This window comes from Aedes aegypti, chromosome 2 (genome assembly GCF_002204515.2).
Source record: "Aedes aegypti strain LVP_AGWG chromosome 2, AaegL5.0 Primary Assembly, whole genome shotgun sequence".
Classification (NCBI taxonomy): Eukaryota; Metazoa; Arthropoda; class Insecta; order Diptera; family Culicidae; genus Aedes; species Aedes aegypti.
Window position 1 is genome coordinate 224,938,065 of NC_035108.1, and position 13,517 is coordinate 224,951,581.

A 13,517-nucleotide genomic window follows, 5' to 3' on the forward strand; every position below is an offset into this window, starting at 1 on the left:
TTTTAGCCGTTTTAAGCTGTTTTAAGCCGTTTAAAGCTGCTTTAGCCGTTTTAAGCTGTTTTAAGCCATATTAAGCTGTTATAGGCTGGTTTAGCCGTTTTAAGTTGTTTTAAGCCGTTTTAAGCCATTTTAAGCCGTTTTAAGCCATTTTAAGCTGTTTTAAGCCATTTTAAGCTGTTTTAAGCCGTTTTAAGCCATTTTAATCTGTTTCAAGCTGTTTTAAGCCGTTTTAAACCGTTTTAAGCCATATTAATCTGTTTTAGGCTGTTTTAGCCGTTTTAAGCTGTTTAAACCGTTTTAAGCTTTTTTAAGCCGTTTTAAGCCGTTTTAAGCTGTTTAAGCCGTTTTAAGCTGTTTTAGGCTGTTTTGAGCCGTTTTAAGCCATATTAAGCAGTTTTAGGCTGTTTTAGCCGTTTTAAGCTGTTTTAAGTCGTTTTAAGCCATATTAAGCTGTTCTAGGCTGTTTTAGCCGTTTTAAGCTGTTTTAAGCCGTTTAAAGCTGCTTTAGCCGTTTTAAGCTGTTTTAAGCCATATTAAGCTGTTATAGGCTGGTTTAGCCGTTTTAAGTTGTTTTAAGCCGTTTTAAGCCATTTTAAGCCGTTTTAAGCCATTTTAAGCTGTTTTAAGCCATTTTAAGCTGTTTTAAGCCGTTTTAAGCCATTTTAATCTGTTTCAAGCTGTTTTAAGCCGTTTTAAACCGTTTTAAGCCATATTAAGCTGTTTTAGGCTGTTTTAGCCGTTTTAAGCTGTTTAAGCCGTTTTAAGCTTTTTAAGGCCGTTTTAAGCCATTTTAAGCTGTTTTAAGCCATTTTAAGCCATTTTAAGCTATTTTAAGCCGTTTTAAGCCATTTTAAGCCGTTTTAAGCCGTTTTAAGCTGTTTTAAGCCGTTTTAAGCCATTTTAAGCTGTTTTAGGCTGTTTTAGCCGTTTTAAGCTGTTGTAAGCCGTTTCAAGCCATTTTAAGCTTTTTTAAGCCGTTTTAAGCCATTTGAAGCTATTTTTAGCCGTTTTAAGCCATTTTAAGCTGTTTTAAGCCGTTTTAAGCCATTTTAATCTGTTTCAAGCTGTTTTAAGCCGTTTTAAACCGTTTTAAGCCATATTAAGCTGTTTTAGGCTGTTTTAGCCGTTTTAAGCTGTTTTAAGTCGTTTTAAGCCATATTAGGCTGTTTTAGGCTGTTTTAGCCGTTTTAAGCTGTTTTAAGCCGTTTAAAGGTGTTTTAGCCGTTTTAAGCTGTTTTAAGCCATATTAAGCTGTTTTAGGCTGTTTTAGCCGTTTTAAGTTGTTTTAAGCTGTTTAAGCCATTTTAAGCCGTTTTAAGCCATTTTAAGCTGTTTTAAGCCATTTTAAGCTGTTTTAAGCCGTTTTAAGCCATTTTAATCTGTTTCAAGCTGTTTTAAGCCGTTTTAAGCCGTTTTAAGCCATATTAAGCTGTTTTAGGCTGTTTTAGCCGTTTTAAGCTGTTTAAGCCGTTTTAAGCCATTTTAAGCCGTTTTAAGCCATTTTAAGCCATATTAAGCCGTTTTAAGCCGTTTAAAGCCGTTTTAAGCCGTTTTAAGCTGTTTTAAGCCGTTTTAAGCCATTTTAAGCGGTTTCAAGCTGTTTTGAGCCGTTTTAAGCCATATTAAGCTGTTTTAGGCTGTTTTAGACGTTTTAAGCTGTTTTAAGCCGTTTTAAGCCATTTTAAGCTTTTTTAATCCGTTTTAAGCCATTGTAAGCCGTTTTAAGCCGTTTAAAGCCGTTTTAAGCTGTTTTTAGCCGTTTTAAGCCATTTTAAGCTTTTTTAAGCCATTTTAAGCCGTTTTAAGCTGTTTTAAGCTGTTTTTAGCCGTTTTAAGCCATTTTAAGCTGTTTCAAGCTGTTTCAAGCTGTTTTAAGCCGTTTTGAGTCATATTAAGCTGGTTTAAGCCATATTAAGCTGTTTTAGCTGTTTTAAGCCGTTTTTATCCATTTTAAGCTGTTTCAAGCTGTTTTAAGCCGTTTTAAGCCGTTTTAAGCCATATTAAGCTGTTTTAGGCTGTTTTAGCCGTTTTAAACTATTTTAAGCTGTTTTAAGCCGTTTTAAGCCATTTTAAGCCGTTTTAAGCCGTTTTAAGCCGTTTTAAGCCATTTTAAGCTATTTTAAGCCGTTTTAAGCCATTTTAGGCTGTTCAAGCTGTTTTAAGCCGTTTGAAGCCATATTAAGCTGTTTTAGGCTGTTTTAGCCGTTTTAAGCTTTTTTAAGCCGTTTTAAGCCATTTTAAGCTGTTTTAATAAATTTTAAGCTGTTTCAAGCTGCTTCAAGCTGTTTTAAGCCATTTAAAGCCGTTTTAAGCTGTTTTAAGCCGTTTTAAGCAATTTAAAGCCGTTTTTAGCCATTTAATGCCGTTTTAAGCCATTTTAAGCTGTTTTCGGCTGTTTTAGCCGTTTTAAGCTATTTTAAGCTGTTTTAAGCCGTTTCAAGCCATTTTAAGCTGTTTTAAGCCGTATTAAGCCGTTTTAAGCCATATTAAGCTGTTTTAGGCTGTTTTTAGCCGTTATAGGCTGTTTTAAGCCGTTTTAAACCATATTAAGCTGTTTTAGGCTGTTTTAAGCCGTTTTAAGCCATTTTAAGCCGATTTAAGCCATTTTCAGCTGTTTCAAGCCATTTTAAGCTATTTTAAGCTGTTTAAGCCATTCTAAGTCATTTTAAGCCGTTTTAAGCAGTTTTTAGCTGTTTTAAGCTGTTTTAAGCCGTTTTAAGCCGTTTTAAGCTGTTTCAAGCCGTTTTAAGCCATTTTAAGCTGTTCAAGCTGTTTTAAGCCGTTTTAAGCCGTTTTAAGCCATATTAAGCTGTTTTAGGCTGTTTTAGCCGTTTTAAGCTGTTTTAAGCCGTTTTAAGCCATATTAAGCCGTTTTAAGCCATTTTAAGCCGTTTTAAGCCATTTTAAGCTGTTTTAAGACAATTTTTAAATATTTAAATTTTCAAATTAATATCCAAATTTTTGAATTTTCCGTTTTAAGCCATTTGAGGCCGTTTTAAGCAATTTTAAGCCGTTTTAAGCCATTTTAAGCCATTTTAAGCCGTTTTAAGCCATTTTAAGCTGTTTCAAGACAATTTTTAAATATTTAAATTTCCAAATTAAGATCCAAATTTTCAAATTTTATGTTTTAAGCCATTTTAAGCCGTTTAAAGCTGTTTAAGCCGTTTTAAGCCATTTTAAGCTTTTTTTAGCCGATTTAAGCCGTTTTAAGCCGTTTTAAGCCATTTTAAGCCGTATTAAGCCATATTAAGCTGTTTTAGGCTGGTTTAGCCGTTTTAAGCTGTTTTAAGCCATTTTAAGCTATTTTAAGCCGTTTTAAGCCATTTTAAGCCGTTTTAAGCCGTTTTAAGCTGTTTTAAGCCGTTCTAAGCCATTTTAAGTTGTTCCAAGCTGTTTAAAGCCGTATTAAGCCGTATTAAGCCATTTTAAGCTGTTTTAAGCCGTTTTAAGCCATATTAAGCTGTTTTAGGCTGTTTTAGCCGTTTTAAGCTGTTTTAAGCCGTGTTAAGCCATATTAAGCTGTTTTAGGCTGTTTTAAGTTGTTTTAAGCCGTTTTAAGCCATATTAAGCTGTTTTAGGCTGTTTTAGCCGTTTTAAGCTGTTTTAAGCCGTTTTAAGCTTTTTTAAGCCGTTTTAAGCCATTTTAAGCCGTTTTAAGCTGTTTTAAGCCATTTTAAGCTGTTTCAAGCTGTTTTAAGCCGTATTAAGCCGTATTAAGCCATTTTAAGCTGTTTTAAGCCGTTTAAAGCCATATTAAGCTGTTTTAGGCTGTTTTAGCCGTTTTAAGCTGTTTTAAACCGTTTTAAGCCATTTCAAGCTGTTTTAGGCTGTTTTAGCCGTTTTAAGCTGTTTTAAGCCGTTTTAAGCTTTTTTAAGCCGTTTTAAGCCATTTTAAGCCGTTTCAAGCCATTTTAAGCTGTTTCAAGCTGTTTTAAGCCGTTTTAAGCCATTTTAAGCTGTTTTAGGCTGTTTTAGCCGTTTTAAGCTGTTTTAAGCCATTTTAAGCTTTTTTAAGCCGTTTTAAGCTGTTTTAAGCCGTTTCAAGCCATTTTAAGCTTTTTTTAAGCCGTTTTAAGCCATATGAAGCCATTTTAAGCCATTTTAAGCCGTTTTAAGCCATTTTAAGCCGTTTTAAGCCATTTTAAGCTGTTTTAAGACAATTTTTAAATATTTAAATTTTGAAATTGAAATACAAATTTTTAAATTTTCCGTTTTAAGCCATTTTAAGCCGTTTTAAGCCATTTTAAGCCATTTTAAGCCATTTTAAGCCGTTTTAAGCCATTTTAAGCCGTTTTAAGCCATTTTAAGCTGTTTTAAGACAATTTTTAAATATGTAAATTTTCAAATTAAAATCCAAATTTTTAAATTTTCCGTTTTAAGCCATTTTAAGCCATTTTAAGCCGTTTTAAGCCATTTTAAGCCATTTTAAGCCATTTTACGCCCTTTTAAGCTGTTTTAAGATAATTTTTATACATATAAATTTTCAAATTAAAATCCAAATATTTAAATTTTCCGTTTTAAGCTATTTTAAGCCGTTTTAAGCCATTTGAAGCCATTTTAAGCCGTTTTAAGCCCTTTTTAGCCGATTTAAGCCATTTTAAGCTGTTTTAAGCCATTTTAAGCTATTTTAAGCTGTTTTAAGCCATTCTAAGTCATTTTAAGCCGTTCTAAGCTGTTTTAAGCTGTTTTAAGACAATTTTTAAATATTTAAATTTTCAAATTAAAATATAAATATTTAAATTTTTCGTTTTAAGCCATTTTAAGCCGTTTTAAGCCATTTCAAGCCATTTTAAGCCGTTTTAAGCCATTTTAAGCCGTTTAAGCTGTTTTAAGCCGTTTTAAGCCATTTTAAGCTGTTCTAGGCTGTTTTAGCCGTTTTATGCTGTTTTAAGCCGTTTTAAGCCACTTTAAGCTGTTTTAAGCCGTTTTAAGCCATTTTAAGCTCTTTTGAGCCGTGTCAAGCTGTTTTAAGCCATATTAAGCTGTTTTAGGCTGTTTTAGCCGTTTTAAGCTGTTTTAAGTCGTTTTAAGCCATATTAAGCTGTTCTAAGCTGTTTTAGCCGTTTTAAGCTGTTTTAAGCCGTTTAAAGCTGTTTTAGCTGTTCTAAGCTATTTTAAGCCGTTTTAAGCCATATTAAGCTGTTTTAGGCTGTTTTAGCCGTTTTAAGCTGTTTTAAGCCGTTTTAAGCCATTTTAAGCTTTTTTAAGCCGTTTTGAGCCATTGTAAGCCGTTTCAAGCCGTTTTAAGCCGTTTTAAGCTGTTTTAAGCCGTTTTAAGCCATTTTAAGCTGTTCCAAGCTGTTTTAAGCCGTATTAAGCCATTTTAAGCTGTTTTAAGCCGTTTAAAGCCATTTTAAGCTGTTTTAGGCTGTTTTAAGCTGTTTTAAGCCGTTTTAAGCCATTTTAAGCTTTTTCAAGCCGTTTTAAGCCATTTCAAGCCGTTTTAAGCTGTTTTAAGCTGTTTTAAGCTGTTTTTAGCCGTTTTAAGCCATTTTAAGCTGTTTCAAGCTGTTTCAAGCTGTTTTAAGCCGTTTTAAGTCATATTAAGCTGGTTTAAGCCATATTAAGCTGTTTTAGCTGTTTTAAGCCGTTTTTATCCATTTTAAGCTGTTTCAAGCTGTTTTAAGCCGTTTTAAGCCATATTAAGCTGTTTTAGGCTTTTTTAGTCATTTTAAGCTATTTTAAGCTGTTTTAAGCCGTTTAAAGCAATTTTAAGCTGTTTTAAGCCGTTTTAAGCCGTTTAAAGCCGTATTAAGCCATTTTAAGCTATTTTAAGCCGTTTTAAGCCATTTTAGGCTGTTTCAAGCTGTTTGAAGCCGTTTGAAGCCATATTAAGCTGTTTTAGGCTGTTTTAGCCGTTTTAAGCTTTTTTAAGCTGTTCTAAGCCGGTTTAAGCCATTTTAAGCTGTTTATAGCCATTTTAAGCTGTTTCAAGCTGTTTCAAGCTGTTTTAAGCCGTTTTAAGCCATTTTAAGCTATTTTAAGACAATTTTTAAATATTTAAATTTTCAAATTAAAATCCTAATTTTTAAATTTACCGTTTTAAGCCATTTTAAGCCGTTTTAAGCCATTTTGAGCCATTCTAGCCGTTTTAAGCCATATTAAGCTGTTTCAAGCCAATTTATGCTGTTTTAAGCTGTTTTAAGCCTTTTTAAGCCATTTCAAGCCATATCAAGCCGTTTTAAGCCATTTTAAGTTGATTTTAGCTGTTTTAAGCCATTTGAAGCCATTTTAAGCCATCTCAAGCCGTTTTAAGCCGTTTTAAGCCATTTTAAGCCATTTTAAGCCGTTTTAAGCCATTTTTAGCCGTTTTAAACCATTTTAAGCTGTTTCAAGACAATTTTTAAATATTTAAATTTTCAAATTAAAATCCAAATATTTAAATTTTCCGTTTTAAGCCATTTTAAGCCGTTTAAAGCTGTTTTAGCCGTTATAAGCCATTTTAAGCTTTTTTAAGCCGTTTTAAGCCGTATTAAGCCATATTAAGCTGTTTTAGGCCGTTTAGCTGTTTCTAGCTGTTTTAAGCCGTTTTAAGCCATATTAAGCTGTTTTAGGCTGTTTTAGCCGTTTTAAGCTGTTTTAAGTCGTTTTAAGCCATATTAAGCTGTTCTAGGCTGTTTTAGCCGTTTTAAGCCATTTTAAGCCGTTTAAAGCTGTTTTAGCCGTTTTAAGCTGTTTTAAGCCGTTTTAAGCCATATTAAGCTGTTTTAGGCTGTTTTAGCCGTTTTAAGCCGTTTTAAGCCGTTTTAAGCCATATTAAGCTGTTTTAGGCTGTTTTAAGCCGTTTTAAGCCATATTAAGCTGTTTTAGGCTGTTTTAGCCGTTTTAAGCCGTTTTAAGCCGTTTTAAGCCATTTTAAGCTATTTTAAGCCGTTTTAAGCCATTTTAAGCCGTTTTAAGCCGTTTGAAGCTGTTTTAAGCCGTTTTAAGACATTTTAAGCTGTTCCAAGCTGTTTTAAGCCGTATTAAGCCGTATTAAGCCATTTTAAGCTGTTTTAAGCCGTTTAAAGCTTTATTAAGCTGTTTTAGGCTGTTTTAGCCGTTTTAAGCTGTTTTAAGCCGTTTTAAGCCATTTTAATCTGTTTTAAGCCGTTTTAAGCCATTTCAAGCCGTTTCAAGCTGTTTTAAGCCGTTTTAAGCCGTTTTAAGCCATATTAAGCTGGTTTAAGCCATATCAAGCTGTTTTAGCTGTTTTAGCCGTTTTAAGCTTTTTTTAAGCCGTTTTAAGCCGGTTTAAGCTGTTTTAAGCCGTTTTAAGCCATTTTAAGCTGTTTCAAGCTGTTTTAAGTCGTTTCAAGCCATATTAAGCTGTTTTAAGCTGTTTCAAGCTGTTTTAAGCCGTTTTAAGCCGTTTTAAGCCGTATTAAGCCATATTAAGCTATTTTAAGCCGTTTTAAGCCATTTTAAGCTGTTTCAAGCTGTTTTAAGCCGTTTTTTTTAATTTTTTATTTGTTTTATTTGGAGCAGGGAAAAGCCTCTCGGAGTGAAGTTCCTTTCAAACCTCTTCTCCGAAAGGCATAAAACCTCCTCTTCTTTTCTTAGTAATTTACAATTCATTAGCACTTCCAGTGAGACTTAGTCTCTTTGAAGGAAGTGCCATTGCCACTACATTGAAATACTTTTCTCTAAAGTAATGATCTGCCGAAATTGACGAAATTGACGAGGTGATAGATGCGTCCCATGTGACCAAGAGGAGAGTAACTGCAGAAGTTGTCTGTTGTACGGTGACTGAATTTGCGCATGAGTACGGAGCGGTGATGCAGTTCAAGATTCGGCTGAAAACTGGAGCAGGATTCAGAGGCAGAAAGATGAGGAAACTTCACGTTACTTGCCTGCAGTTGCAGGCTGAGAGACCCCTACTCCCTCTCCAAACCATGCAACGGGGAACGACGGATGACTGCGATGAATACACTTCCGATGCAGATGCGGAAATGAGTTGGTGTAGGTTGGAGCGAGCAAGGGCTCTCAAAGTGCCTGATAGATGATGTCGATGCAGATGCGTAGATGGATTGCTGCAGGTTGGAGTGAGCAGGGGCTCTCGAGGTGCCTGATAGATGTAGATGCGTAGATGGGTTGCTGTAGGTTGGAGTGAGCAGGGGCTCTCGAAATGCCTGATAGATGCGTCCCATGTCACCAGTAGGTGAGTGAATGCAGAAGTTGTCTGTTGGACGGGGACTGAGTTTGCGCACGGATACAGAGCGGCGATGCAGTTTAGAGATTCGGCTGGAAACTTGAGCAGGATTCAGAGGCAGAAGTGGTTGCCATAGAGATTGTTTTGCATACGTTCCATCATATATATCGACCAATGTTACTTTTCATATAAAGTTTCAGATTTTTTCTAAACCGCTGTACATTTTGTTCATCCTTCAAATAATCCGGCAAATCATTGTATTGTTTCTTGCCACAATATGCGAATCGTTTTTTTTCCTGTATCTGTATTTGAGCGTTGCAGCAGGAAGTCCGATTGATTTCTTGTGTTGTATCTATGCGGAGCTCTAGATAGATCTTGATTGTGATGTACGATGGGATTGAACAGCAGGTTGTGCAATTGCGTCACATTTTGCTGCATACGGAGTGCGGCAATTGGTAGAATTGACAATGCAGAGTTTTTGTAAAGGTCAACTGATGGGTAAAGTCGCGGTTTGCGGTAGACAATCTTCAGACAGCGGTTCTGTAGAGTTTGTAGTTTCCGTAAACTTGTTTGGCTGGCAGCTCCCCAAATAGATACGATGTACGTGAGCTTGGATTGCACGAATGTATGGTATAACGTGAGAAGTTGTTTGTGTGGTAAAATTGTTGATAATCTCCACATTATACCACATATAGAACTTATTTCCATATGTAGTTTACGTATATGGTCATTCCATTTGAGATTTGAATCGAAAATCAAGCCCAGATACTTGAAACTTGAGACTTTTTCAATCCTCGTTGAGTTGACAAGAAGATCAGGATGAGATGCAACTCGGAGTCGAGGTGCATGAAATATCATGTATTTTGTTTTGCTAAGGTTTAGAGATAGCAAATTCTCATTGAAAAACCCATGTAACAATTCCATGTCACTTTTCATTTGCTGAATTATGTCGTTGGGATCTCCAGCTTTATATGATAACGAAGTATCATCAGCAAAAAGGCGCGGTTTTCCGTGTAACTTGAGGTTTGCGAGGTCGTTTATATAAACTAAGAACAAAAGAGGGCCTAAATTGCTACCCTGCGGTACACCTACTTGGACTGATGACAGGGTGCTTCTAGATCCGTTTACCGAAACATATTGGGTACGACCAGATAAGTAACTTCTAATCAGCGCATTACATGTTCCTCGTACGCCATAGAACTCAAGTTTTTTAAGCAGCAACTCGTGATTGATTGTGTCGAACGCCTTCTTCAAGTCTAGGAAAAGTACACCCATAATCCTTCGTGTATCCATAGCCTCGTAAATGTCATCAACTAACTCGTTTGCCGCAGTGAGAGTGCTAGAACCTGACCGAAAGCCAAACTGGTTGTTGTACAGTACATGATGGACGTGAAGAAAGTCCACTAATCTATCCACAAGCAACTTTTCCAAAATTTTGCTGAGCACAGAGAGAACCGAAATCGGTCGATAGTTGTTAACATCTGCTCGACTACCGGATTTGTGTATAGGTGTAACCTTTGCAACTTTCAGGAAGTCTGGAAAGTGTCCTGTTGACACACAGTCGTTGAATACGTCTCGAAGCAAAATTGAGAAGATTTGATGATGTGATTTAACAAATGCCGCAGGTATCCCATCCGGTCCAGCACATTTATTAACATCCAATTTTTGAATTTTTAAAATGATTTCTTGTTCAGTAGTGGGACGTAGAAACAGTGATTCAGGCAGCCTTTGAAGAGTGTTATATTTGTTCACGTCCATATCACTCCTGATAGATGATGCAAGCTGGGGTCCGATAGAAGTGAAGAAGTTGTTGAAATGGTTTGCTACGCCTTCTCCAGTTGGAATGTCTTGTCCATCAATTTGGAGAATAACATCATCGTTTGACTTATTATTATTTCCAAGTGTTCTGTTGAGATTTTTCCACATTTCTTTTTGGCTGCTACCGATGAACATAGTTAAATAATACGCACGTTTGGCCTTTTCTTTTTCCTTCTGCACGCGTCTTGACACATGATCGAGCATCCGTTTAGCTTCATTATCGGTAGGGTACCTACGGGACCTTTTAATATAATTTTCTTTTAATCGTATCCATTTCCAAAGGTTTAAAGTCATCCATGGACAGAAACCTTTGATCCTTGCCTTCACTGTTACAATTTTTGAGAATCTGTCGCGGCAGTCGTTATATGACTGTATGACATACATATTTCAATTTGTCTTCTGCAGAGCCTTGCGGCATCTGGTGCACAGAAGCAACAAAGGCGTTGTTCAGCCGCATATGATCCACAAATGTTTTCAAAACTTTTTCCGACAGTGGCTTAAGCAGCGAGAATGTTGACAAGACATGGCAGTGCACTATGGTCCAGGAATCAGTTTTACGCGGAAAGATGCATTTTGAGCTTTAGAATGAAACATTAGACAAAAACGGTCTTCTACAAAGTTGTTTGTATTAGTTCAGCCCTTTGTTTGGTTTTATTGAAAATTAGGGTGGACCACATTTTCATAGAAATTGTGTAACTAACTTTCCTCTTTGTAGAAATTATATTATACATGCTTCAGCAAAGTTGTAGACCATTCAATTTCAAGCAACTTTGCCAAAAAAAGTTTTTTTGTATCTCTTAAATTGACCGATTTAGAGCTTTTTTCCTGTAGTGACATAGGGTGGTCCGAAAAAAACTGGTTTTCTGGCTCTAGAGTTTTCAATTCAAATTTCTCATCAAGGTAGTCTATGAAACACTTTTAGAGCTTTGAAAAATGCGTAATCTGGTGAGTGAATAAACTCGCTATCTCCTTCCGCTTAGGAGTTCTTGTTGTTTTTCTCTAAAAAACATGCCAACTTTGATTGTGAATATCTCTGATTGGGGCAAACATAAAAAATATCTTTTGACGGCATTCAAAAGACAAAATGAAATTGTATATTATATCAAAAAATTACAGATGTGTTATTTTTGTAACTCTAATAAAACGTCTTGAAATTCAAATATTTTTTATCACAAAAACTTTAATAACTTTTGAACTAAAATAGATATCAACAATCTTTTTGCATGAAAATTTGCGTTTTGTTAAGTTTTAAAAGCCGTTCATAGACGACTTTGACGAGAAAATAATATTAAAGAAACTAGAGTAGAAAAACTTATTTTTGTTGGACCACCCTGCGATGATTAGGAAAAAATGCTCTAGATTGGTCAAATTTTGAGCTACAGAAAAACTTTTTTTGGCAAAGTTGATCAAAATTTCAAGTTCTACCGCTTTGCTTAAGACATATACCAGTATTTTTGCAAATAAAAAAGTTGATTATATGATATGTGTGATATTGTGGACCACCCTAGTTTTAAATGACACAGTATGAAAGCTTACATTTTTAGAAACAATTTTGTAGAAGATCATTTTTGTCTAAAATTTCATTTTCATGCTCAAAATGCAAAATAATAAAGAAATACATACTATGAAAATCTTCAAAATAGTTTTAGAGCCCTATCTTTCTTATTTTAAGAACTTAACAAAACGCAAATTTTCATGCAAAAATATTGATGATATCTATTTTAGTTCAAAAGTTATTAAAGTTTTTCTGCTTAAAATCCTTTGTTTTTCAAGGCATTTTAATAGAGTTACAAAAATAACACATCTGTAATTTTTTGATATAATATACAATTTTATTTTGTTTTTTGAACGCCGTCAAAAGATATTTTTTATGTTTGCCCCAATCAGAGATATTCACAATCAAAGTAGGCATGTTTTTGAGAGAAAAATAACAATAACTCCCAAACGGAAGGAGATAGCGATTTTCTTCACTCACCAGATTACGCATTTTTCAAAGCTCTAAAAGTGTTTCATAGACTACTTTGATGAGAAATTTGAGAGCAAGAAAACCAGTTTTGTTCGGACCACCCTATGTCACTGCAGGAAAAAAGCTCTAAATCGGTCAATTTAAGAGATACAAAAGAACTTTTTTTGGCAAAGTTGCTAGAAATTGAATGGTCTATAACTTTGCTGAAGCATGTATAATATAATTTATATAAATAAGAAAGTTAGTTACACAATTTCTGTGAAAATGTGGTCCACCCTAATCTTCAATAACACCAAACAAAGGGCTCAACTAATACAAACAACTTTGTAGAAGACCGTTTTTGTCTAATGTTTCATTCTAAAGCTCAAAATGCATCTTTCCGCGTAAAACTGATTCCTGGACCACTGTGCAGTGGTCACTTATTTCACAGTATACAGTTTCATTAACCACACAGGACTGCAGAGCTTCTGAACATATTACATGGTCCAATATGTTGCTACTTGCCAGCCTGGTTGGGTATGTATTTGTAGGTGTGAAGTTGTAACAATTCAACAGACTTAGGTATTCTTGCACAATGCTGCACGTTGATATGTTGATTGGAATATTTATGTCCCCGATAATCGCGCAGACGTAGGACCTCGATGATGCAAGCATAGACTCTAATTTAGAGAAGAAATCATTTGTGTTATAGGATGGTGGACGGTAAACAGCATGCAGCACAAACGGCGATCCAGCGACGTCCAGGTGAATTTGAAGATGATGGAACCCGTTGCAATGTTCATTGGATATTTCTCTATATGCAATTGATTCTCTAACATAAATAACCAAACCACCTCCTTGAGAGCCTTCACGACACGAGAAAAGACTTTTGTAACCATTTATAGAATAAATCCTTTTACGATCCTCCTTGATCCATGTTTCTCCTAACACCAAAACATCAATATTTCCACTAATCGTTGCCAATACTTCCTTAATACGGTCTAACTTATACAAGTTATTCATACCTCGTATATTTAACTGCAGGATTTTTAATTTAAAACGACAATTCATTACGTTCAGTTGATTTTTATTCAATTCAGAAAAATCATTATAAAAATAATTAGCCATTACAATAAGGAGTTCCGGTTTATCAGTTGTTGACTTAATTTAAGGCAGTTTTTATGCTTCAAATTATGAATGATGTTTGGGATTTCCAGATCCAAAATTTCCTGACTTGATGAACTCATGCAATTGTTGCTTAGTCAGGATTTGCTCAACATTAGAACCCTCATGACGCTTCATTAAGATTTTCCCGCTTCTTCCTGGCTAGATAAACTTCATCCCTAACATTTCTTGCTTCTCCCTGGCTTCCTTCAGTAGTTCTCTTGCATATGTGGTCATTGCATCTCGGATGGTTACTCTGCTTGTCACTCCAGAAAAACTTCCTGCGATCTCCGATACCATCAACGTACCGTGCTTCCGCTTACTATCAAAGAACACGTTCTCAGCTTCCTCCGAATTAAATATGACGACTATTGGCGGACTCGAATTTGTAGATGAGACGGCCAGAGGTTTAGCCTCAACGACCTCTTCGTTTTTCATCGGACAATCACAAGCTCTTCC